Source organism: Pinus tabuliformis, chromosome 3_2 (assembly GCF_031772625.1).
Source record: "Pinus tabuliformis cultivar Carrire ecotype Pingquan chromosome 3_2, CPIR1, whole genome shotgun sequence".
NCBI classification, from domain to species: Eukaryota; Viridiplantae; Streptophyta; class Pinopsida; order Pinales; family Pinaceae; genus Pinus; species Pinus tabuliformis.
Window position 1 is genome coordinate 1,045,719,151 of NC_142302.1, and position 22,807 is coordinate 1,045,741,957.

Consider the following 22,807-nt stretch of genomic DNA (forward strand, 5'->3'; position numbering starts at 1 on the left):
GTTTATAGATGTCATGCTTGGCTAGTTCTGAAAGCGGGATTGCTACTTTTAGTTTGCCAATTTCAGTTTCTAGGTCAAAAGGTTTTTCAGATTGGGTCTTGGGGTTATGGATAACAGTACTTTCCTTGTTCATTAAATCTTCTTCTTGATTTTTATCTTGACTTTGGGACTTGCCTCTTTTACTCCCCTCTTGGGGAGTAACCTTTAAATTAGGTCGAGAAGGTGGAGTGGCCATAGGCTGTTGTTTTAAGGACAGTGGTTCAGTGATCTCTTCAATAATCACTTCTTCTGCAGGTGAATTTATTTTGTCATTAGGCTCTGTGACTATGACTCTTTCAAGCTGCTGATTATTCTTTATCTTTTCAGGCTGGTTTACATCTACAGTTCTGCTCCTCAGCTTGTATTGTTTATGGACTTCATAGACAGCAGTATCATAGCCTTGTTTGAAGTCAAAGGATTCACCTGATTTAGTTTGGAACAGTTTGATTTCATCATCCTCATGATCTTCTTGTGTTAAGAAAACTTGACTTTCACCATCTAGACCTATTAAATTAATCTCAGGATCTTCATTGGGCTCTATTGATGTGGAAGTTTCTGCATAATTTTCTTGGAAAGGGGGTCTTATGTCTTGGTCAGCACTGGTCTTGCCAACATTTGGGTTTTGAGTTCTCCTAAAATTTGGATTCCTAGGAGGGTTGTTTTGTGGTGGTTCCCATGATGATTTTCTTTCAACCGATTCCACTCTTTCACCCAATCTTTTCATTCCAGTGATAATTGCATCTAGCTTTTGATCAAAGGCAGAGGGTTCCTCTTTGAAAGCAGTCCTCTTTTCCAACCTTGCCCTATTTCTTTTGCAATTAGGTTGGCTTCCACTGTGACAGCAACCCTTTGGGCCTCTGCAAGGGATTGAGGATCTCTTTCCTTCAACTGATAGGCCATGTCAGGGTCAAAACCATCAGGGAATTTGTACAAGGCTAAATCAGGAGGAGGTCTTAAATTTTGTGGAATCGCGTTATATACATTGTTAAATCTTGCACAATACTCCAAAACAGTCTCTTGGGGACCTCTTTTGATAGTGTCATATTCCCCAAGTATGTGCAGAGGATCTTTCTTCTTCTCCCATCTACTAGTAAAGGCTTGATACAGTTCATCAAGAGTTGTAATGGAATTTGCATTCAGGGATCTAAAACAAGTTCTTACATCCCCAGTTAGGCTTTGAACAAACATCCTCATTCTGACACTGTCATCATCTATTTCATAGGTCTCAAAATGGTCTTGCATCCTCTTAGCATGCTGGACAGCTGTCAGAGGGCCGTTGAAGTCAAAATATGAGATTTTGGTTTGGTAATCTTGGGGTAGAGCTGCAGCATTAGCTGGTATCTGCAAGGGTGCATATCTGTTAGCCATATTTACAGGGTTTAGAGGATTAACAGGGGCAGCTGGGATAATAGGAACAGTGGGTACCACAGGGGTGACAAGTGGGTGTGAACCTAGAGTGTTGGTCAAGGGGATATGTGCAGTGGATGAAGACGTGAGAGGAGGACTCTGAGATGTGGATGGTGAACTAGGGGAATTAGGGGTAGACAGGAAAGGACCTTGCATGGGGTAGAGATAAGGCTGGGATGATCTGAATCTGAGGTTAAATCAGCAGGCTGCTCCTGCCTTTGCTGCCTCCTAATGTTTCTAGGGATGGTATTTGGATTATCAACAATGATGGGTGGATTAGGGTCAGGATTTTCCCTAGTATGCCGTGGATTTTTCTTGGGAGCCAGCTTCTAACTGTTTTTTTTTTTTTAGGATTTTATAGGAAGTTTTTATATCTGCAAGGACTGGATAAAGATTTTGGAATGGCTATATATATTCCAAAGCTGAGATGAAGACTTACTGAAAAAAGCTCTTCCCTAAAGCTGTCACTGTGATATAGAAACAGTTTTGAAAGCTTCCTGACTATTCCAGGCTTGATCTGTAGTTTTGAGAGATGTATAGAAAGTGGAAAATCCTAAGAAGTCCCCAGTGGAGTCGCCAATTATGTTAACACCCAGGTTGTTCCCTATGACTCCCAAGGGAATACGGCCAGGGTAACCACTAACCAATCTTTGGATTACAGTTTCTAGCCAAACTGTAATCAGAGAGGGCTCTCTCTTTATGATTTGTCTCTGTTATGATGGTGTTTTAGGCTAGTTATTATGCTCAGGTTTTTGGTTTATGTTTTGGTTGAGGGATATCTTTCTGTACTTGGAGTGTGCAATCTGCAGATGAGTTTATTTCATTGGGCAATGGAGTCTGTGGCTACAAATGTTTAGAAACCTTGAGATGATTTACTGAAATTACAGGGCCATTTAAATACTTCATATAACAAAGTTAGATTATGATGGTGACATGTGAACAACCAGTGAAAAGCATTCAAGAATTTTCCACTAAAGCTGGGGTGTGGGGAAGAGATAGATGCCTCAGGAGAAAACTTGAATTCCTGAGAATATTTATCACAGTGAGAGATATAGCTTGAAAGTGTAGCAATTAAGAATTACACCTTATTTACTCTATCTGGAAGAAAACATTTATAACAGATTAGATTGAGTTCAAGGTAATCTATGATTGAATCCTGGAACTATTCTTTTACTTTGCCATTAAGTGTAAAGACTCAGAAACATGAAAGAAAATGAAAGACTAGAGAACATATAACACAGAGGTTAAAAGAAGACTTATTGTGCTATGAAACACGCAGGAATCCTGTAACATTCAGCCAGCCACCACAGTGCATCAAGGAACACAGAGCTTTGGAAATTCCATCCACCTTTTGTATTATTTCTCTGAGAGTTGTACAGCAACAGAAGTATAGAAATGAAATCAACAACAACCCCTTGCAAACTCATGCGAAGGGGACTTTATAGAAATGTTTATACAAAATATCTCAGGCATTGAGTCATCTGAGAGAGAAATATCTTCATTACTTCGTACAGAAAAGTAGAAAAGAAGTTATTACAGCTTTGAATGCAACATAACTGCTTTTTAAGTCTGTCAGAGGATATTTTGACCTTTGGAGGTCACTGAGTCGGTTGGAACGCTTTGCTTTAATGCTGGAAAATGTGTCTTTATGTTTGCTGCGCTGTATTTTCTCGGCCCTGCCACCTGTGACTGTGCTTGCTGCTGTGGTGACCGAACAGCCTTGCTGAGTTGGCTCAGCCTTTCATTTTTCCTCTGTATGCTTATCTACCAAAATTTTCCCTGTGTATGATTACTTATAAATTTGAAAAAATATAACATTACAGGTTCTGGCTTGATAATATTAGCTGTGTCAATCTATTCCAGACTTCCTGTGTGGGCAATTGGTGCTTCACAATTGCCTCTATGGTTTCATCTGCTTTTGTATATTTATAGAAATTTGGAGGCACATCGAACAGATGATTGATCTCGTTCATGATGAAAAATAGGTTTTCCACCCTATTATATAGAGTCTGCCCTGATGCTGGCCCTGATTCTGCTGAAGTGCTGGGCTGTGCTGCAATTTGACTTGCAGCAAAGGCATTGACCCTTTTAGCATAATTTTCATGGGTAAGCAGTCTTCCCACACTGCTTAGTATGTTGGGGAGGCCTCTGTTTTGTAACACCTGAAACCTGTCCATGAACCTGTTCATTTCAGTCTTCATATCTTGGGTTCTCCTTTCTAATGTTCCAACCAGGTTTCTTAATGTCAGGACCCTTTTAACCATTGAGATTGTCTCAGTCCTGTGAGCAATTCCCATGGTAGTCAGTTGAGAGCTTGTCCTGTTATTCAATATGTTGATCATCCTATTGGCAGCATCAAGCATGTTACCAAGGCTTGCTCTTGCTCTGTGTATCTCCCTATTTGCCTTTGTAATGAGTGCTGATTGTTCATCGATGGTCTCAATGAACTGCCACTGATCAGTAATGGACTGGCCAATATTGGCCCACAGGACTGTTTTGAGCTCTGCGGTCACCTTATCTAGTGTGAGCTCTTTCTCAAGCTCAGTTATTCTCTTTTTGAGAGCTCTTATATCTCTTTCCTTCTTAGCCACATTCTGTTTGCTCTTGTCATATCTTTCATTTACTTTAGCCAAAGATTCTTTGGCTTGATTAAGCTCTAACACTTGAGCTTCCAGGACTTGAATTTCATTTTGAAGCTTCTGCATATCCAGACTATGAGTCTGCTCTGTTGTTGGTGCAGCTGTCGATGTAGTTGGTGCTGTAGGTTCTGTTTGTTGAGGAGGAGGAGCAGTAGTTGGAGCAGCTTCCTCAAGGTTGATTACTTCAGGAGGAGGCTTGGAGGTTTGCCCTTCTTCTCTTTGTTTCAAGGCTGCCTGTAGTGCTGCTTTTGCAGCCTCCGATTCTCCCAGCTTTTCCTGAGTTTGGATTAGCTGCTTGTACAGAGATACCAACAAGGTTGTGGCCTCTTGATCATGTCTTTGCTGGGCAACATCATCTGTTTGAGGGTGAATTGTGGCTGGGAGTTTGATCTTTCTCCTCAAGGCTGCCATGTCTGCATCCCTCAATTTTAATATCTCTTGTATGCCCTTGATATCTTTGGGATCATGCCCAATCTCTATGATGATGTCCTCTAAGGACCTTATTCTCTTGTCCTTTGCCTGGGATGATTCTCTCTCCAACTCTAGCTGAGAGGCTGTATTGTTAAGGCTATTTTGTAGCCTGTAGTTATCCAATGTTTGGTCTGCCAGGGAAGCATAGACCATCTCACCTGTTTGCTTATGCAGTTCTATCTTGTCCATTGGGTGGATATCCTTGGCAAGGACTTCCAGGTTAGTCCTCAAGTAGTCAGAGGCAGATTGGGGATGCACTGCTGTTGGCATAAAATGACTCATGATCATTTTGCCTTCCTGCACATCATATGCAGACATGAGTCTTTGTTGATTGGTGGGAGCCATGTTTAACAGATGGTTATACAGCTGTATCTTGATGGGCTCATTTCTCCTCTTAATGTCGATGAACTACTGTTTAATGCTGAGTCCACCTTCCCTTTTCTGATTTGAGGAACTCACTTCTCCTCCCATTGCTCTATCCTGTTCCTATTGAAAGGAACTTGCTGATGCTTCCCTGCTGGGTGGGACCATACCAAAAGACTGTCTTATTGGCATTTCTTCCTCTGAGAAGGGATTGATTCTCTGTCTTTTCTCCCCATGAGTTGTTGATGTTGTAAGGGGAGTCTCTCTGTCCCTTTTCCTGCTTGTATCCTCCTTTTGTGGAGTTTGGAGGATTGATGCCTCAGGTGAAGTTTCTTGCCTTGGAAGCACAGTTTGTTCAGTGGATTTAGGGGCTTCCACTGTTTGCTCTTGCTGGACAGGCTGTTCCTGCCTTTGTTCTTCCTGTTGTTGCTGTTCTTCTTGCTGCTGCACTTCTCCCTGCTGCTCCATCTCTTCCTGTTGCTGCACTAGTGTTTCCATTTGCTCTTCAGTCATTGGAGGTGGCTGTTCCACCTGCTTTTCTTTGCCTTTGCTGGATGTCTGTGGAGTATTCATGGCAGCTTGCTGATGTGTTGTTGAGGATGAGGCAGCTGCTCCAAGTTGTCTTTTATATGAGAGGGGGACCTGTCCACAAGTTTCTAAGTCAGCTTCTTTTTGAATATTTCTAGCCTCTCTTTCTAGAAGCTCTTCACTAGTAATTTCCTCTTCTAGGGTGCCCTCTTTCCAGCTCAATGCATTGGCATACTGCTCAATCTCAGGCAGCCTCATATGTGAATAGGTACCCAGTTTGTATCTTATCCTCCTGAGGGAAACAAAATGATTGGGGTCATAGGGTATCCACTCAAAACTAGTTTGCAGTTTGAGGGCCTCTAGGATACTATTTGCCTCTTTCCATCCCACCTCTTTTTTGTTATACAGGAAAGGGCCCAGCTGACTCCTTACCTTCAACTGCGCCTTCTTGTTCTTACTTTGGAAGTGGAGGTAGTCGGCATTCCCAAATTGCCTGAAGTATTCTAGGGCAAAAAGTCTCATAGGGACATACCTTGGCAGCCTATAAGGCTTCAACTCACAGCCATATACTCTGATGACTATGTGGTCTTGGTATAAGTACCAATTACCAATGGTGTAGGTTTTGTTTAGATGGAGAATTCTCCTCATGTCATCAGTTAACCTTGGAGGAGAAACACCATACAATAATGTCATAGCTGGATGAATAAACAAGTCTATGAACTCACAGTATGTGTATGGTGATACAGAGGTGCAATGAAAAACAGAGGTCCAAAACGCAACTGACCTTGGATTCCCCTGGGCATTAACTTGCTTTAGGGGAATGAGGAAGCTGCCTGGTTGATAAAACAAGAATAGATGGTAAATGTACGAAGTGTATCTGAACAGTCTTTCCCTTTGCAGATTCATTAGCTGGTCATGGATCCTATCTGTAATATATGTGGCATAGTCATAATGTACAGCTGGAAGCTTTCCAGGAGAGAATATAGACAGCATTGCCATTATACTATCATCCACATCCTCCACTCCCTTGAACCCTAGGACATATCTGATCAAATCCACTAGCATTCTGCCCAATTCATTTAAGTATGCATATCCAATAGGAGGAGTTCTGATGGCTTCAGAGTCTGGTTGTATAAACAGCTGGTTGATTTTGATGATCTGGTCATTTGACAACTTAGTCCCCTTCTTTATCAAGTTCTGCATGTAGAGGGGGGTCAATGGTTTTGCAGTGTGGAAATGCAGCATCTCATTTATGCTCTCTGGGGTGATATGGAACAGAATTGAGCCTGTGGGGCTGAGGACAGCTCTTTGGCATGGATCATAGCACTCCTGGCATCTGTGGATCAATTCTGGCATAGGATTTACCTGGGGGAGGTTGTAGATGGGCAAGTTTGAGTCCCAAATCCCTAGGATATCAGCTCCACTAAGGTGCTGGGCTTTCAACTCATTTAGCAACTGAATATTATATTTAGAGCCTATTGGAAACCAATCTAACATTTGATAATCCATATCTCCCAGAGCTTTCCATTCTAACTCCCTGTGAGGGGTATTGAGAGGCTTGATGTTCAGTGCAATTGGAGTTTCCATGGTCTATTAAGCTTCTGACTTGCAGGTGAACTGGTTGAAGTAAGCAGAACAACACAGAGGTGATTCCTTACAATGAAAGTGTGAATTTCAGGGACCAGAGGGTGAATTGAGCACACAGCAATTGAAATACTGTTTAACAGATTGATAAAGACAAATAGCAGGGCTGACCAGAACTTTTCTATGGTGAATTTAGCCAGCAGAGGTTTCTAGCTCACGATTGCGCGAGCTACCTGTGAATTCAGGTTGTTTCAGTCGACTGCAGGTTTTGTAAACCGTTCGTTGTCTTGCCAGAGGGAAATAGGTGCAGGTTACTGGATACTAGACGGTGAATTCAGTGTTTTAACACTCCCTTAACAGTTTGTTCGAAGAAATTTGGATAAAAACCAGGTGCAGAGAATAATTTCGAGAAATACCTTGCGGATTGTCACTGATAGTTGCAAATGCAGGTACGGCGGAGGCGCCCGCGGTTTCAGAGTTGAACGGTGCAGGTTGGCACTGGTATGGTCGTCAAATTCATGCAGGAACAACAACAGTCTCTTTCGGCAAAAGTAGAAAAAACACGAAATTTTGGCCTAAAATAGATTTTTGGCAATATTGGCGCGCTTTTGGGATGACGACAGCATGACGTCATCAGGTGGGGCCAGAGTCGGATGACGTCAGCATGACGTCACCGGGTGATGTGGCAGGCCCTGGTTGGTCCATGTATATGCTGAAGTGGTGGACATGTCAGCGCAGGGACGGACGAATGAGGTGATGCAACGGCGGGGTGGCGGCGACGTGGCTCTGACGTGGGCATGACATGGGACCAGCAAACCGGGCGGTAAGTGCAATAGTGGTTACAGTTTTCTCGGACCGCTTACGATACGGCCTCAGTTTTGTCAGAGGCCGCTCCGAGAGACTTGAGAAGGTGACGCGTGGCTGAGGACTGACGTAACCCTTCGTCATTTTCTCGGGCGCTAACTATCGGGCGTGGGGGCCGCTCCGATATCAACGAGGGCCGTCGGATCACATGGGTCCGATCCGACGGTTGACGGAAGGGCGATGTGATCAAACAATACGGAGGGGGGGGCGGGTTTAATTTATTATTTGTTTTGAAAGCTGCGCCCGGCGGAAAACATTAGGATATGGGTTTTTGTAAAGTTTCTCAATGTATTTTGGAAAATCAACCATATGCGTCGAAACTTTGGATAAGCGGCAAAAGGTGGGTTTTTTGGGTTATTTCATAATTTCAAAGGGGGTTATGGGTAGTAGGGGTTTTTTTACAAGGTTTTTATTTACAAACGGAGGTTTAATGGGTGGAATGACTTTAAAGAAGGGAGAGGGGTAAGGTTTAAGTTCATCAAAGTGACCAGATGCCAATTTGATCCCTGACAGAGGATTTATTGGCTATAATGCCAAGGGGAGGGATATTTATACAAAATTTTGGGATTTATACACCATGGTGTTAATAATAGTAGGGGAAGGGTATCATAGGGGAATTACATAGTAGGGTTAGAGTTAATATGGGGGAAAATGTGAATGAGGGGGGAAATCACTAAGTTTATTTGAAACTTGCTTAGTTTAGGGAGTAGATCAAAATGAAAAGATTTTTAGACAAGAAATGTGGCTTTTCAATGAATAAAACCACCATCAAACCATAAGTTTTCTAAGCAATTCAATTGGTGAGGGGATGTTAGCAATGAGTGTGAAAGGGATAATTGGGAAGTTAGACATGCTTCTTTGTTTTTCTTTTCTCATCTTGACCATCAAGGTCAAATCTGAAATGAATACCACTTCTGCAACCCCATCTACTTACCCAGCTACTTTGCCTAGCATTTTTTGTTTCTTCTTGGAGGGTGCACTTAGGCTTGCAGACCCTTACTTGCCTTTTCTTTTCTTTGACTTTTTCTTTTGTTTTTCTATCTACTTCTACCCTTATTTCTTCCAAGGTCCCAGATTAAGCTGTTGGGAGCCTTTTCTTCTCTACCTGAACTACTTGTTTGCCAAGATTAAACAGTTTGGACAAACTCATTTCTCTATTCTACAACTGAAAATTTAAAACATGACATGATCCAGATTAGACTGTTGGACCATCCACCAAAATTTGAGTCCATACCAAGCTATAAGCACAGATTGGATTCTCTTGGAAATATGTGATCTTTGAATCATCAAAACAGAGCATATTTGGACCTTTTCATAGCCAATCATGAAATATGAAACCTATTGGTATAGGTAGATAACAGGATCAACCGAGACAGATCGACTGTGGAGATTTGGAGTGCATAAAGTTAAACATTGAAATAAATATGCCAGCTATGCAGCACACGGTTGATAGTGATTGGTCAGGTTTGTTGTGGATCAGATGGTAAGGAAATACATGGGTGTAATCTAATTAATATATGATTAAATAGCTTCCACTTAAGAATTTAATTAAAGAGAGTTAAACCTTGGGTTATGGAAGGTTTCCCCAAGTATGAAATTTTGGAATTCGTGGGACATATTGTGACATGCAATTTTATTTTCATACTGTGGGTATGTGCGGCTTAGGCTGCATCATTTGGTATCGGAGCTAAATAAGGAAATTCTGTGTGTAAAAATTATTTGTGAAAACTTAGAATAGAGTTATGTTTTGAAGGTATGTATACAGGCAAGAGGAGATCAGATTTTAAATCTGACAAATGGTAGGCACACAAAGATAAAGTGTAGCAGAATTTGCAGATGCAAAGAAACAAAGAACAATCCATTCAAAGTGCAAATGAATGGAAGGATAATATCATGCAAAGATCTTGAAGGTAGTGGTAGAAGAAGGTGAGAAGATTGCAACAACCTAGAGCAAGGAGTGCTCAATTGGTTCCAGAGGAGAGAATTGGAAAGATGCCAAAAGAGTAAGCTCAGAGGAGAGAAGCTTAGCGCCGTATCGTGTAGCAAGGAGGACTTATTACTGTAAAGGTTTTGTCACAGCTCACAGAAAGATCATAAAGGAAATTCCACAGAGGATGTGGGTAGAATTGCTAAGGGATGAAGGAAGCTGGTAAGAATTTTTGAGTGAAAGAAGAGGTGGCTAGAACCTAGTATTTCATTTGTGATTGAAATACAAGAAGACAATTGTGTTCTTAAAAGGTGCAAATGAGTTGAAGCCTAGAAGAAGTAGAAAGAAGTTCTTAAAGAGGTTCGAGAGAATAGAGAACCAAGTGCTTGCCAAAAGACCAAATACATAGGAGAGCTTGATGAGGTAAGTGGAAGAAGGGAGGACTTGCTATTGCAGAGGCCTTAATGCAACTCATAGTAAGTGAGTGAGGAACTCATGAAGATAGAAAATGAGATGACTAATGATAGTCATAATAGAGATAATAGAGGTTTTGAGGAAGACCACAACAGAAGAACAATGAAGAAGGAGGATGCTAAGGCAAATGGCAAGAGAATGAGTCAAGAGGAGCTTGACAAGGAGATTGCGGAGTTAAAAGAACAACTCGATGTATTAAGGATGCTACTAGAGGAAAACCAAAGACAAGGTTGGGTCTTGAGGAAAAAGCGAGTGAAGTGGTCTAAGTTACAGAGAAGGCTACAACAGAGGCAAGTGAAGTGGCTGGTGGTAGAACTCATAGAAGCTGAGTTGAGAACGAAATTTTCCTTTTGTGAAGCAGAAGAGGGTGAAATTCTGGGTGAAAATGAAGATTCGAAATCTGTGGAAGATCTTATGAATTATTGTGAGAATTCAAGACAACAAGGAGAGATGATGACTGAAGCATCAAGTGGAACCACAAGGTCTCATGTTTTTAAAACTGATAATTTGTGAATGATTGCAGGCATTGTAGGAGAAAAGCAACTTTGTGAAGATGTCTTCAGGATGGATGAAGATCTTGAAGTAAAATGTGACAAAGAAAATTTCTCAGAAGAGGAAGAATTTGACTGGTTACAACAGAAAGAGTCTATGGATGAGTTACTTAATGAGAGAAGACAATCATTTAAAGTTGTCATAGAGATGGAAGATCAAGATCTTATTCTGATGAAGAACAAAGGAATATTGTCTCAGAGAGGTAATCTAATGAATTTGATTAATGTTATTGATGAAGAACAAATGCAGGAGAATATTAATGTAGATGATGGGGCAAGGATAGATCTTGAAGAAGGCTTACAGAGAGACAACAAGGCAAAGTGTATTGAAGAAGAAGGGGAGGCAGATTTGTCTTAAGACAAAGAAAAGACAATCACAGAATTGAAGAAAGAATAAGTCTATGCAAAAGATTTAGCAAAGGGAGAAAGGAAATCTGATGATTGGTTAATAACAAAGGAAGGTATGGAAAATAGTGTAAAATTTCCAAATTCTATTCCAATTGAAATTATTGAGTTATATAAGAAATTATACTTTCAAAGAAGAAAGTTGGAAAAGTAGAGGATGTATACTCATGATAAATTTTTGAAAAAGGAAGACAAAGAAATTGTCATGAAAGACAATCATAATGAAAAGAGAATGATAATAAAAGTTCAGCAAATTGACATTACAGAAGGAGGAGTTCATTATTGTGGACCAGATCAGAGAGACATCATTGGAGAATATGATGTGGAGGAGAGACTAGTTGACAGTCTCGATAATTCTTTGGAAAATTCTTTGAAGAATCAACATATTAATGTGCTGCCGAAGAGGAAAATTCAGAGCAGCAAGCTAAAATATTGCCAGAGGAAGAAGAGATAATGAGGCCTTATATTTTTAATTCTGATAATTGTTTTATGACTATAGGATTTGATGAAGAGTTAATTTTAGAACTGAAGGAGGCTGGAAGTTGCCAGGATAGACATACTGATGAGGAAAAAGAAAAGCATGAAGATACCATGCTTGAAGAAGTTAAATTTATTGTCAGAATCAGTCAAGGAAGTGAAGGATAATTACTGAGGGTTGTCAAAGAAGAGGAACGAGAATATGCTGGAATTGATGAACAACATAGTGATGTATTTGAGAGGAATCAAGTACAAAGGGAATTGGAGGATAGTTTATTTTTTGAAAGAAAATTTACAAATATTGAACATAGGTTGTTTGGAAATTCACAAGAGGGTAAGGATGAAAGGGTGGTAGTAAGAATCCAACAACTTCAAAGAGAATACAATAAACAAAAGTTTGAAGATGAGTGGACAGAGTACAACAACAAATGGCAGAGTATGTACCAACCCAAGGATGTGCTGGAGATAGAGATTGAAAAATTGTGGAAATTAATGATGAAGTAGTCAAGATGGAGGAGATTGACAACAACAAGAAGAGTGATCAATTAGAATTTGAAACTGATTGACAAGGAGAGGAAGATGAAATTGAAGATAAAGACAACAACAGATTGTGAAAGCATAGCTAGTGGAGAAAAGCAACATAAAGTGTGGAAACTTGGAGAAAAACAACAAACAACAGCAACAACCAAAGAAAAATTATAGAACAAAGTATGGGATCCAGGAGGACAAAGGTCAGAAGCACATGATTAGGAGATCATGATTATTTTAACCTTGAGTGTCTGATGCAGGAGCATCCAGTTCAACAATTTCATTATATTCTAGTTAACTTAGGGGATCTTGTGTTTTCAAGGAAGTTGGATTCCTATGTATCAATTTTAATGTAATTATTAATGTTTTGAGTGCTTTGGAATAGGAATTAATCAAATATTGAGAGGATTTTGTAAATGTTCTCGAATGTTGGAGAACATGAGAGAATTAGAATAGTTGAGAGTTCATAGGGATTAATAGGTTTGGAAAGTAATTATAAAAGCTTAGATTAGGAATTAGTTGATGATTTTGTGGAACTAGGGAGGATCCTTAGGGATTAGTTAAGTCAAAAGTGGAATTAGAGGATATTCAGGATTTAGTTCAAAAGATTAAGGATCTGAACCAGAATTGATTAACAAAACCTTTTGTATAAATGTAAGCCTAAAAGGCATAGAGAGAGCTAGTCAGTTAGTTAGAGTGAGAATTAGAGTTCAGAGATTATAGAGTGTTTGACTGTAAGCCTACGATAGGAAAGGAAAGGCCACTGATATAGAAGATCAAGCCGAGAAGGAATTCATTGTGTAGATATTTATTTATTAATACAGAAGTGCAATTTCCGAGTTTGTGTGGTGTGTATTGAGTAATTGAATTATAAGTTGTGTGTGGATTAGAGTAATTCTGCATAACATAAGTGTGCAGGGAATTCAAAAAGAATCCGAGAGAGAGAATAGTGCTCAGAGGGGTATTGCGATGATTGGACAGTGTTGGAGTCTGATTGAATAACCAAATCAAATCTCAGGAGTACCTTTTAAAGAATACGTAGAACAAAGTTCAGGAAGAAGTCAAGTGGAATAACAATCGAAGATTGAAATCAATGAAAGGAAGAAGTAATGAAGCAACAGTGCACAGGAATCATTGGATTAGTAAGATCAACAAACATGATTTATTGAATATGAACAACAGAGATATTATCATAGGAGATTAAGTTAATAGATGAATGGATCACATCAAGGCACGTGTCGACAGAAGGGTGGAAAACATGCAGAATGATGGAGCGATTTTTGTAGGTGGTAAGCAATATCTCGCGTGCCCTAAAAGCTGTAAGTGGTATTCTAAAATTTCACGCGATTACCCTTAGCGGCCAACATGTAGCATGAGAAAACTACTTTTCTTGCACACTCTCAACCTAATATTGGTTGTGCACGATTTCACGCAAGATTGTGCGATAGCCGTTGGATCGAGCGGGATTGATCAACGATGGAGATTGGCCAGGCTAGTTGGTGAGCAGGTAATGCGATAGCCGTTGGATCAGGCGAGACAGATCGACGGTGGAGATTTGGAGTGCATAAAGTCAAACATTTAAATAAATATGTCAGCTTTACGGCACATGGTTGACGGTGATTGGTCAAGTTTGTTGTGGATCGGATGGTAAGGAAATCCACGGGTGTAATCTGATTAATATATGATTAAATAGCTTCCGCTTAAGCATTTAATTAAAGAGAGTTAAACCTTGGGTTATGGAAGGTTTCCCTAAGTATAAAATTTTGGAATTCTTGGGACATAGTGTGACATGCAATTTTATTTTCATACTGTGGGTATGTGCGGCTTAGGTTGCATCAGAGACTATGCTTAAACTGAATCTCCAAGGATCATTAAGAAATACCACAACAATCTTGCAGCTCATGGACACGTCCATAGTAGCTCTTGAGGGATTTGTTGAGGATGTGACGTTCTCCATTGATTCCTAGGAATACCTTGCTAACTTCTTAGTTCTAAGACCAAGTTCAATAGTTATCCTCTCATCCTAGGGAGGCCATGGTTAGCCACTGTTGATGCTTACATAAGTTGCAGGACCAGGAATATGACCATTAAAAATGGGCATTTGTCCAAACAATTAGTTTTCTACCCTCCTTCTCAACCATCTCTGGAGCATGACTTACCTTTATGGTTAGAAGAGGAGGAAGAATATGAACTCTACTCTTCCCCAATATGTACCCTAGATGCTACTATAGGAGGGGGGCAACCTGATGAATATGACTTGATTGAGAAAATCCTCCAGAATCAGCCCCCCAGCACCATGTCTCTTGAGGAGCTCGTGAAGAAAGTTGAAGATAACCCTTGGACTAATCTATGCCTAGCTAACTCAAGCCCTACTCATGTGAAGATGATGGAATTTGGCCCATAAATAACATTGAAAATCAACCCCTCTCTCTGTCAACAGGAAGAGGAGTTATGTGACATGTTAAGAAAGCATCTGGATGCCTTTGACCAGAGTTACAAGGAAATGAAGGGAGTGCACCCTTCAGTGTGTACTCACCACATTTACATCAAGGAAGGCTGCAAGTCAGTGTTCCAACCTCAGAGGAGAATGAACCCAGCCCTCAAGGATACAGTCAAGGAAGAATTGTAGAAGTTGTTGGATGCAGGGTTCATTTACCCCATCTCTGATAGTAAGTGGGTGTCTCCTCTAGTTTTGGTTCCAAAGAACAATGGAAAATGGAGGATTTATGTGGATTACTAAGAGCTAAACAAAGCCACAAAAAAGAACCATTTATCTCTACCTTTCATTGACCAAGTATTAGATGGACTGGTGGGAAAGAAGTTCTTCTCTTTCCTGGATGGATTCAGTGGTTACAATTAGATCTAGATCAACATAGAGGACCAGGATAAAACCACCTTCACTTGCCCCAGGGGTACCTTTTCTTATAGGGTCCTTCCTTTTGGGTTATGCAATGTCGCTTCCACTTTTCAAAGGGCAGTCCTGAGCATATTTGCATAGCTAGTCCATGACTATGGAAATTTATATGGATGATTTCACCCCCTATGGGTGTGATTTGTAGCGGCTCTCTCTAACTTGGGAAAAGTATTAAACAAATGCATTGAAATGAACTTATCCCTTAGTCCTGAGAAATGTGAGTTCTTGATGACTGTAGGGAATGTTCTAGGTCACTCAATATCCCAAGAAGGAACGCAAGTAGACCCAAATAAAATAGCTATCATAAAGAGGGTCCCTACTCCTCAGAAGCAGAGGGATGTCAAAAGTTTCTTAGGCTTAGTTGGATACTATAAGAGATTCATAAAATACTTTAGCAAGGTAGCCTCACCTTTGTTTGGAATATTGGCCAAGGACTCTAAATTTTTATTGTCAAAAAGCTGCCTAGAGGCCCTATAGAACCTAAACGACAAGTTGACTACTGCACATATACTCTGAGGACCAAATTGGGCTCTTCCTTTCCACATCCATGCTGATGCCTCTAACAAATCTATAGGAGCAGCTCTAGGCCATATAGATGACAAGTTACCTTATGCCATTTACTTCATCGACAAAATCTTTTTCAAAGCTGAGTTGAACTATATTGTGACAGAAAAAGAGCTCCTAGCTGTTTTCCATTCCTTGAATAAATTTAGACATTACATTACTAGTTACCAGACCTTTGTACATACTAACCATGCTGCTACTAAATATTTGATGAAAAAACCTAATGTAAATGCTGAAATTATTAGATGGGTTATTTTGTTACGATAGTTTGATCTAACTATCATTGATAAGCTTGGTAGAGAAAATGTGGTTGTAGATTTTTTGTCCAGATTGGCTTTTCCTGTAGGTGAGGAAGAACTGGTTGATGATCAGCTACCAGATGAGCATTTATTCGCCAATTCAGTTCTCTCTTTGTGGTTTGCTGACATAGCCAACTACTTAGTAGCTACACAATTCCTTCCAAATTTGTCCTCCAAGGAAAATAGCAGAATTATAAGGAAAAGCACCCCATTCACTTGGATTGAGGGCAATCTCTTCAAGATGGGCCCAAATTAAATTCTGAGAAGATGTGTCAGGGAGGAGGTAGTTTTTGACATCCTTCTGGCCTGTCATGATGGGCCTTGTGGGGGCCACTTCGCAGCCATAATGAAAACCTTCAAGGTACTACAAGCTGGCTACTATTAGACAACTCTCCACCAAGATGCAAGAAGATATACTAGCCAATGTGACCGGTGCCAAAGAATGGGGAAACCTACCCCCAGGTATGAAATGCCATTGCAACCTCAAGTGACTTTTGAGCCATTTGACAAGTGGGGCGTGGATTTCATTGGACCCATTGATCCTCCATTAGGACAGAAAAAGTACATAATTATGTGCACTGAGTACTTAACAAAGTGGGCTGAAACCAAAGCTGTCAAGGTAGCCACATAAGAGAAAGTGGTTGAGTTCTTAAGGGAGAATGTGTTTTACAAGTTCGAATACTGTTAGAGACCTATAATTTTTTATAGGATTGTTTGATTATAGCTTATCATTATTATATTTAAAATGTTGTAAATAATATTCCATGTTGTAAATTATTTCCAAAAAAGGTCAAAACCTTAAGAAAAAATAAAATATGCTTGCAAGTCAAAATGCAACATTAGAGGATAATTAAGTATATTTAGATTAATATAATCACATCATTTAAATGCTATTAAATTAATTGTAATAAGGCCTTAGTACTATATATTTGATTTTAGTGTAGAGTTGAAAACAACAAATGGAGATTTGTCATATGTGGTTAAATAGCACACATACTCCTTGCTCCCAATCACATCTCCTTTTTCATTGGACGACTCTGGCACCTTTTCGGACCCCCTCGCTAAGATTATCTTTAACAGTGGGGGGGCGGGGGGGCGGGTCTGAAAATTAGTTTTCCTCACCGCTACGTGTCCATCCCTCATTATTGTGGACCCCCCCCCCCCCCCACATACCGTTAACCGCTCCTACCCCCTTAGAAAACCACCAACCCTTGTCCTTGTTGACCACCTACTCCCGCGCCAAGATTCACCCACCACTTCCCTACTCTTGTTCCATTTCTATTATCCATGCACCCTCCTCCTCTCATCCTGGTCCCGCTTACTGTTCCATTCCCATCAACACTCCTGCCAACATTTAACCTCGTTGTCACTCCCGCACCACTCACTGCCTGCCACTTGGAATATTTTTCCCACTCACGTTCACATCATTTCTCCACATTACCCTTGCGTACCCCACTTCCTTTCCACCAACCATGTGCCTTCACATCATACCCCACCTCCATGTCACCTCCCGCCTCCACGTCATATGTCTTTTTCATGGTCAATTAAACTATGTTTTTTCCTATACAACACAATAATTTAAAACATGGCTTATAAATATATTAGAATGAATTTTCAAAAACTGTGGTTTTTTTTTCCAACATCATCATTTACAAAAACCTCTCTCAAGTTTCTAACATCTATTATGGTTTGGGAGATTCGGATGAATCTTTGCAGGCATATTTTCTCGAATTTTATTTTTTTAGTCAGTGTTTTCAAATGCAGTTTCCGAGCAGGTGGAAATGAATTGTCAAAAACTGAAAGATATGTTTGTTGAAAACATCATAGTTTATGAAAACCACTCTCATTTTTCTAACAACTATTATGGTTTGGGATATACAAATGGATTACATGACCCTATTTTTCATAATTTCGGGAGGAAAAAGCTCAAAGATAGTTAGTGACTTGGATGCCACCTCATCAAATAAGAGTTGCTATCAAATTCGAATTTCTCCTGTTTGTCACCATAAATCCACAAAGAGAGTGCCAAGTAGTTTCATTAGTTTTGAATGTCCTATATTTCAATTTTATTTGTGTAATACAGTTTGGGATATTTGTAACGAATCTTGATATTTTTCAAGATATTTTAGTTTAGAATTTTTATAAATACTTCATCATTTGAAGTAAGAGATGTTGAGACTTGTACAGAGAAAGATTACCATTACTGTAAAGATGATCATTGAGATTTAGTGGCCATATGCATTAATACAAGAAAGTTTTTTAGGATTCCTGTTTCATATCTATGTGGTGAAGTGCTTCTTACTGTAATTCAGTTTCTCTTTGTTTTTTCATATGTATTCAGATCTATTTTGTCTTTAAGAAAATTACGTTTAGAATTTGTTTCAAAACACTCTATTCTGGCTTAAAGAAAAATTAATGTTTTCTACTGAACTTTAAATATAGAATTCAGGTAACAATGCTTTATATCTAAAGTGAATCCTAATCTATTATTCCTTCTCCATCTCATAAACTACAAGGATACAGTAGGATGCCTACCTTTCCCTATTGCACTCAAGCTTGATTATTTTTGCATTTGATCATCTGAAGCCCCGATGACCCCATTTCCCAATGGATTTTCCTTATTGTTCCAACCAAACCAATTCAAAAACCAAAATCCAAACTTTCATAACTAGCCTAATATCTTTGTATAAAAAAATCTAAATCTTACAGAGAGAGCCATCTCTGAAGCTGGCAGGGATAAATCCCATCTTCCAAAGTAGGTTTGTGGTTACCTCTACAATTATTTCTCAGCCTTATTAATCTAAAGAGTGCTAACATAGTAGTGACCATACTGGGGAAAAACATTTCATGTTCCTCAGAAAGTGTATCAAGTTCTAGATCTCATTACTGATGGTGGACAATGATAAGACACAAGAAGGCTGAATAATTCACCTGGCAACTCCATGTTTCAAGCATATAGAGCTTCAAAGTTTTCAGGGTGACTCCACTGTTAAAGAATTCAGATTTGCAGAAAACTCATGGCGAATCCACTGCATATTGATCAAATTTCTTGCTAAGCAACATGGCAGGGTATGTGGTAAACCCTAGATATGGTGAAGTTTTAAAAGAGTTCAGGATACATTAATAGATTTTCAAAATCCATATTTGTAGAAAACTCATGGCGACTCCACTAAATATTGATTAGATTTCTTGCTAAGAAACATGATAGGGTATGTGGTAAACCCTAGAATTTAGGATACATTAACATATTTTCAAATTGATGAAGCTTTTTCAGATTCATTGATATAGTTTGCAAGATCCTAAACAGTTCTTAGAAAATATTTCTTCTCCAAAACAAGAGGAGATTATATTGCCTTTTGATTTGCATATTGATGAGAGTTTTCTTTTCTAACATAATGCTGAAACTGAACAATTGGAATTAGGGTTTAACCTTGAGAATACAACTGATGAAATCTTCCATGCTCAATTGATCAATGAAGGCCTACAAGGTAAACTAATTAATCATACCTTTACTGATCCTATAGAAAACTACATGGAGGTTCTTTCTAGCTCAAGTGTTCAATCATGTTTTCATGACCAAATCCAATAGCACTTGCCATTGCACTCTACAACTTTGATTTTATGGAAAAAAATTCAATTTGTCCTTTTGATTGCGCTAACAAACAGTCAAACAGGCCACTTGTTTCAACAGGTACTTGACTAGATTCATTGGCATTTTTGTATTATTTGATTCAACATGATTTTTAGAAGTATAGGGTAGGTAGCAATGTACAAATAAGCTCAATGCTTTTAGCATTTTTTCAAGCATTCTACTGAGTTTCAGTTTTAGATTGCAATTTCAGATATCAGTTCAAGTGTGAATTTCAATTTTCATTGTGTAGAATGGTTTTGATTTCAGTTTGAGAGTTTTTCAGTAGCATATATTTTATGGCAGAATAGGTTGTAGGTTTTGGGATCAGCCCAATGGAGTTTGTTACTAGTCTATAGTGTTCTTGACACCTCACAAGGAGAGTACCATCCGCAGCTAGAGCCTATGTTAGGGTCCTATAATTTTTTATAGGATCGTTTGATTATAGTTGACCATGATTATGTTTGAAATTTTGTAAATAATATTCCATGTTGTAAATTATTTCCAAAAAAGGTCAAAACCTTAAGAAAAATAAAAAAGTATGCTTGCAAGTCAAAATGAAGCATTAGAGGATAATTAAGTATGTTTATATTAAATTAATCACATCACTTAAATGTGATTAAATGAATTGTGATAAGGCCTTGGTACTATAACTTTGATTTTAGTGTAGAGTTGAAAATGAAAAATGGATATTTTTCGTATGTGGTTAAATAACGCACATATTCCCCTCTCTTGATTAGATCTCCTTTTTCATCGAATGACCCCGACACCTTTTCAGACCCCCTACTATGATTATCTTTAACGATGAGGAGGGGGTTCCAAAAAGCAGTTTTCCCTGACGCTACATCTGCATCCCTCATTATTTTGGACCCCCCCCACATACCATTAACCGCTCCTACCCCCCTCTGAAAACCAACAACCCTTGTCCTTGTTGACCACCTACTCCCGTGCCAAAATTCACCCTCTATTTCGCTGCTCCTCCTTCACTTCTATTCTGCCACACATCCTCCTTCATTGATCCCTCTCCCTCTTACCATTCCATTCCCATCAACGCTCTCGCCAACATTTAACCTCGATGTCACTCCCGCACCACTCATTGCCTACCACTTCGACTATTTTCCCCACTCACCTCCACGTCATTTCTCCACATCACCCTTGTGGACTCCACTTCCTTTCCACAAAACACGTTCCTTCACATCATTCCCCACCTCCATGTCACCTCTCGCCTCCACGTCATATGTTTGTTTCATGGTCAGTTAAACTATGTTTTTTCCTTTACAACACAGTAATTTAAAACATTGTTTATAAACAGAAGAGAACAAATTTTCAAAAAATGAAAGAAGTTTTTTTTCCAACATCATAATTTACAAAAACCTCTCTCAGTTTTCTAACATCTGTTATGGTTTGGGAGATTAGGATGAATATTGCAGGCATATTTTCCCCAATTTTCATTCTTTTAGTGAGTGTTTCAAATGTGGTTTCTGAGAAGGTGGAAATGAATTGTCAAAAACGGAAAGAGGTTTTTGTTGAAAGCATCATAATTTATGAAACCGATCTCAGTTTTATACCAACTATTATGGTTTGGGATATACAAATGGATTACATGACCCTATTTTTCATAATTTTGGGAGGAGAAAGCTCAAAGACAGTTAGTGACTTGGATGCCACCCCATCAAATAAGAGTTGCTATTTTAGTTCTATTTGTGTAAAAATCTTGATATTTTTTCAAGATATTTTAGTTTAGAATTTTTATAAATACTTCATCATTTGAAGTAAGAGATGTTAGGACTTTTACGGAGAAATACTGCCATTATTGTAAAGTTGTTCATTGAGATTTAGTGGCCATATGCATTAATACAAGCAAGTTGTTTCAAGATTCCTATGTCATATCTATGTGGTGAAGTGATTCTTACTATAATTCAGTTTCTCTTTGTTTTTTCATATGTATTCAGATATGTTTTGTCTTTAAGAAAATTAAGTTTAGAATTTGTTTCAAAACACTCTGTTCTAGCTTAAAGAAAAATCAACGTTTTTTTACTAAACTTTAAATATAGAATTTAGGTAACAATGCTTTATATATTATAGGCTCTAGTGCCTCCTTCCTTCTCCTATTGTGTCATATTTGTAAATCCTTCAATCCTATCCCAATTTGTTCTTAAGGGGGGATGTTAGGATATTCCGACACATAGGAAATAGTTAAGTACAACTTGGTCTAGTATAAAGTTAGGTAAAGTGTGTTTCTTTACCTTGTACATTTTGTAACTTACAATCTGACGGTCACGATATGTAGTGATCCGACGGTTCATTCTCTCCTCAGTATTATCAACACTTGATCTGTGGCTTGACACCCGATTGGTCCATGATTTCTATTTAAAGCGCATGGAGGGTCATTTGTAGGGTAATCCGTGCATGAGAGAAGCTTATGTAAATTTTCATTCTTTTATTAATAAATTGCCTCAAGTGGTCGCGTTGGCTCAGGCCGTGGACTGTTTCCCTCTTTGAGGGTTTTAACCACGTCAAAAATACTGGTGTATTGATTTGCGATCGGGTTGTGAGCGGTGTCCTTTGGTGTTCTGTCTGAGGAACTTACCCTGTAAATTCCTACATGGTATCAGAGCTATTTGAGGGCCGCGTCCATTGGTGATCCAAATCTGAAGCCGGTAGAACTGCATCCAACTTCCGTTTCCTAGATCTACTATTTCTGACTGCTTTCGGGCCGAGAGGAATGCTCTGTTGTGTTGGGAGCATCTGTTCCAGTGATGAACCCCTTTCGTTTCACGCGAAAAGGTTTCCGGTAGCCCTAGCTGCGTCATCTTTAAGATCTGGAGGTATACAATGTTTATTTGCAGTTTACAGTTATTTTCTCTCTGTTTATTTCGGTTTCGGTTTATTTAGCCTTTTTTATTACCGGATCTATACCTTTCATTTCTGCGTATGCTCTTTGCCCTACGATTCTGTGCGATATGGGCAAATCAGAAACAGAAAGGAAGGATTTTTCTCATGCGTATGCTCTTTTCCTTGCGCCTCAGTGTGATCTCAGAAAATTAGAAACATTGAGAAAAATATTTAGTTTCTGGCTAAAGCTAACTTTGAGCCGCAAGGTTCATTTTTGAAAATATTTAGTTTTTCAGCTAAAGCTAACTTC